Source organism: Ictalurus punctatus, chromosome 12 (assembly GCF_001660625.3).
Source record: "Ictalurus punctatus breed USDA103 chromosome 12, Coco_2.0, whole genome shotgun sequence".
In the NCBI taxonomy this organism is placed as follows: Eukaryota; Metazoa; Chordata; class Actinopteri; order Siluriformes; family Ictaluridae; genus Ictalurus; species Ictalurus punctatus.
The window spans coordinates 397,099-401,512 of record NC_030427.2 but is presented as its reverse complement, the minus strand read 5'-3'; the positions used below and the strand labels follow the sequence as shown (position 1 = coordinate 401,512).

General features: G+C 45.6%; 1 non-coding gene across 1 annotated transcript; it reads right to left on the bottom strand.

The window, feature by feature from the left end:
* Window positions 1-2,329: 2,329 nt before the first annotated feature.
* trnad-guc (transfer RNA aspartic acid (anticodon GUC)) lies at window positions 2,330-2,401 on the bottom strand. The gene has a single exon. It is a non-coding gene; the product is annotated as a tRNA-Asp (tRNA).
* Window positions 2,402-4,414: the final 2,013 nt, after the last annotated feature.

Sequence of the window (4,414 nt, the reverse complement as noted above, 5' to 3'; positions counted from 1 at the left end):
TTTCCTGTCGCGTGTTCGCGTTAAAGTCTTGCTGAAGGTGTTCAGTATGTGGCACAGCCATACTCACGAGCATCATAAACCGGTTTAATGAAAATTAATAATAATAATTTCTGTTCCTTTGGTTAAAACTTTCAGAGCATTTTAAATCTACGCCAGCCTTTTGTAAATGTATAGAAAGTATATAATCTGTATACGTAAAATATTGAAATAAATAAAAAAGCAGTGCTCGTGTTATTACAGGAGGTGACATTTTGTAGGAAAACGTGAATAGTGAGAGGAGTGCGCGCCTCGGGGACGTGCACTGTAGGGTTCACAAAAGGACAAAAACCCTTTAACAACAAGTTTGAGATGGAACACCAAAGATGGCAATTAAAGGACAGACATCCAATTTGATTTTAAGAACGTCGGACATAGTTTCGAAGAAAGAATTCCAAAAGTTCTGCAGTTTGAGACAGAGTGCAAACATATGACTCAGGTTACAGGGTGAAAGTTTGCATTTTTCACACGTCAGGAACATTAGGATATATTTTAGATAGTTTACTCCTAGAGAGGTGAGCTCTGTGGACCACTTTAAATTGAATGAAACTAAGTCTAGCACAGGAGGTGGCAGTACGTATAATATCTAACGCTCTGCCCCAGTAATCATCCTCAAGCTCCAGGCCCAATTCCTCTTCCCAAGCACTAATGGTTTTGATATTGTAAGAATCGTCCTGTGACCAGATCGTTGCATATATCCGAAAAATAATGTCACACGGATCCATGATATCAGCCCATCCTCAAAGCTGAACCTCTTCAGCACCATTAAAAGATATTCCCATTCTATCCTATCAAACGCCTTTTCTGTGTCCAGAGAAATGACCACTTCAGAGGAGTCACTGTTTTGTTTTGAATATAAAATAATAAGAAGAGTACGAATATTAGAAAAGGAATGCCCTCCTTTTATAAGTCCGGTTTGCTCATGTGAAATAATGCTAGGGAGAATCCCCTCTAAACGAGGGGCCAAAAGTTTGGCTAAAATCTTGACATCACCATTGAGGAGGCTAATAGGTCTGTACAAATTACATAATGTTGGGTCCTTCCCATCTTTAAGCAACAGAGTTATAGATGCTTGTCTCAATGTTTGTGGCAGCGTCCCTAGTTCTAAGGATTCCAGAAGTAATGGGGCCAATGTAACATGAAATTTCTTATAAAATTCGGAAGGAAACCCGTCCGGACCAGGTGATTTCTTAGCATGCAATGAGTTGATTGAGTTGATGATCTCATCTAGGGTGATGGGGCTGTCAAGTTCAGAAGCCAATAGAGGGTCAACTCTGGGAAAATCAATATTTCTAAGAAAATGGTCCATGTTACCTGAATCGTCAGTAGCTCCAGCTGTGTATAAAGAGGAGTAAAAACTTTTAAAGTTGACTTAATTTCTACAGGATCCGAGGTGAGTGCACCACTGGACTGCATAATCTGAGTAATAGAGCGTGAAGCCGCTCGGCCACGCAGTCGGTGAGCCAAAAACCGACCGACCTTATCCCCATATTCATAATAATTGACGCGTATGTAACAACAGCCTCTCCGACTCCTGTGTTGATAACAAATCGAACTCCGCCTGCAAATTAAGCCTTTGTTGAAAAGGGCACTGGACTTGAACTACACTGGGGTTTCACCTGTGCAACTTGAAGCCTGTTATGAAACTGTGTCGTAATGCAGAGCGAACTCTATTCAGATGAGCAGGAAAGCACCTTGGCATTCACCAAACAGGCTTGTGCAAAACAAATTTTCTATCCTAGGAAAATGCTTTGACGTAACGTAAGTCGTCCGAATGTGTTCATGTAAACTAGTAAAGGCTCTAATTACTTGACTGGAGTAAATGTACTGAAGAGGGCGTCCACGTGCGGAAACCCGAGAATATAAACGAGACTGCAAAGTTGTTGTCGAAGAAGGGTCTGACACGGACAAACGCGCCCATCGGCTCCAGTACAATAGCCTAGGGGTTTTCTTGCGCAGGTATGAACCCTGCTCGCAGCTTTGTCAGCTGTAGGTGACAAGTCACTGGTGCTCAGTCTCCTGCTGTTTGTCTAAAGCAAATTGGCACAAACAAAGTGTTTACTTGGCAAAACTTTGAATCAACTTGCAAGGCCTGCTTTCTTGAACCACATAAAGCGGGAGAGCCGTCTATTAGCGGAGTGATTTGATCTGGTGCGGTAAGGGCAGAAAAATCTGAAACAAAAGGAGAGTATATGCGTCGCATGGAAACTATGGCTCACCGCGGGCAGAATGGCACTCGGCTGAGCAAACAGGGCCCGTGGCTTTCATACAGTCGGGCCTAATGCAAAACGAGCTCCCCGTCGGGGAATCGAACCCCGGTCTTCCGCGTGACAGGCGGAGATACTGTCCACTATACTAACGAGGAAAGCCTGACGGGCTGTGGGAAGACCCGTGGCATCCTGGAATGTTGAGACCATGAGCGACCAAAAACGTAAATGAGCCTTGGAGTCCCTCTTAAGCCTTGTCTCATGCTCCGTCGCGGGTACGGCTGGTGAAGAAGGTTGGCACATTCAAACGATCGAAACATAAACCATCAGAACATAAATGAACCAAGGAAATGCACTTAAGCCTTGTCTCACGCTCCCTTCCTCTGATGGCCAGGAGAAAATGGCACTGGACTTGGGGTCTCCCCTACGCAAGTCCGAGCCCGCTCAAGGCATGTCAACGGTCTGTGTCAACTAACGCGCGTGCACTAACTTGCCGACTGCATGGAGAAAAGGGCACTGGACTCGAACTACACTGGGGTTTCACCTGTGCAACTTGAAACCTGTTATGAAACTGTGTCGTAATGCAGAGCGAACTCTATTCAGATGAGCAGGAAAGCACCTTGGCATTCACCAAACAGGCTTGTGCAAAACAAATTTTCTATCCTAGGAAAATGCTTTGACGTAACGTAAATCGTCCGAATGTGTTCATGTAAACTAGTAAAGGCTCTAATTACTTGACTGGAGTAAATGTACTGAAGAGGGCGTCCACGTGCGGAAACCCGAGAATATAAACGAGACTGCAAAGTTGTTGTCGAAGAAGGGTCTGACACGGACAAACGCGCCCGTCGGCTCCAGTACAATAGCCTAGCGTTTCCTTGAATCACTTGAAGGCGTCGGACTCTAAGGGGTTTTCTTGCGCAGGTATGAACCCTGCTCGCAGCTTTGTCAGCTGTAGGTGACAAGTCACTGGTGCTCAGTCTCCTGCTGTTTGTCTAAAGCAAATTGGCACAAACAGAGTGTTTACTTGGCAAAACTTTGAATCCACTTGCAAGGCCTGCTTTCTTGAACCACATAAAGCGGGAGAGCCGTCTATTAGCGGAGTGATTTGATCTGGTGCGGTAAGGGCAGAAAAATCTGAAACAAAAGGAGAGTATATGCGTCGCATGGAAACTATGGCTCACCGCGGACAGAATGGCACTCGAGCCGTGAAATCCTGGAATGTTGAGACCATGAGCGACCAAAAACGTAAATGAGCCTTGGAGTCCCTCTTAAGCCTTGTCTCATGCTCCGTCGCGGGTACGGCTGGTGAAGTAGGTTGGCACATTCAAACGATCGAAACATAAACCATCAGAACATAAATGAACCAAGGAAATGCACTTAAGCCTTGTCTCACGCTCCCTTCCTCTGATGGCCAGGAGAAAATGGCACTGGACTTGGGGTCTCCCCTACGCAAGTCCAAGCCCGCTCAAGGCATGTCAACGGTCTGTGTCAACTAACGCGCGTGCACTAACTTGCCGACTGCATGGAGAAAAGGGCACTGGACTCGAACTACACTGGGGTTTCACCTGTGCAACTTGAAGCCTGTTATGAAACTGTGTCGTAATGCAGAGCGAACTCTATTCAGATGAGCAGGAAAGCACCTTGGCATTCACCAAACAGGCTTGTGCAAAACAAATTTTCTCTCCTAGGAAAATGCTTTGACGTAACGTAAATCGTCCGAATGTGTTCATGTAAACTAGTAAAGGCTCTATTTACTTGACTGGAGTAAATGTACTGAAGAGGGCGTCCACGTGCGGAAACCCGAGAATATAAAGGAGACTGCAAAGTTGTTGTCGAAGAAGTGTCTGACACAGACAAACGCGCCCGTCGGCTCCAGTACAATAGCCTAGCGTTTCCTTGAATCACTTGAAGGCGTCGGACTCTAAGTCCGACGGGGTTTTCTTGCGCAGGTATGAACCCTGCTCGCAGCTTTGTCAGCTGTAGGTGACAAGTCACTGGTGCTCAGTCTCCTGCTGTTTGTCTAAAGCAAATTGGCACAAACAGAGTGTTTACTTGGCAAAACTTTGAATCCACTTGCAAGGCCTGCTTTCTTGAACCACATAAAGCGGGAGAGCCGTCTATTAGCGGAGTGATTTGATCTGGTGCGGTAAGGGCAGAAAAATCTGAAACAA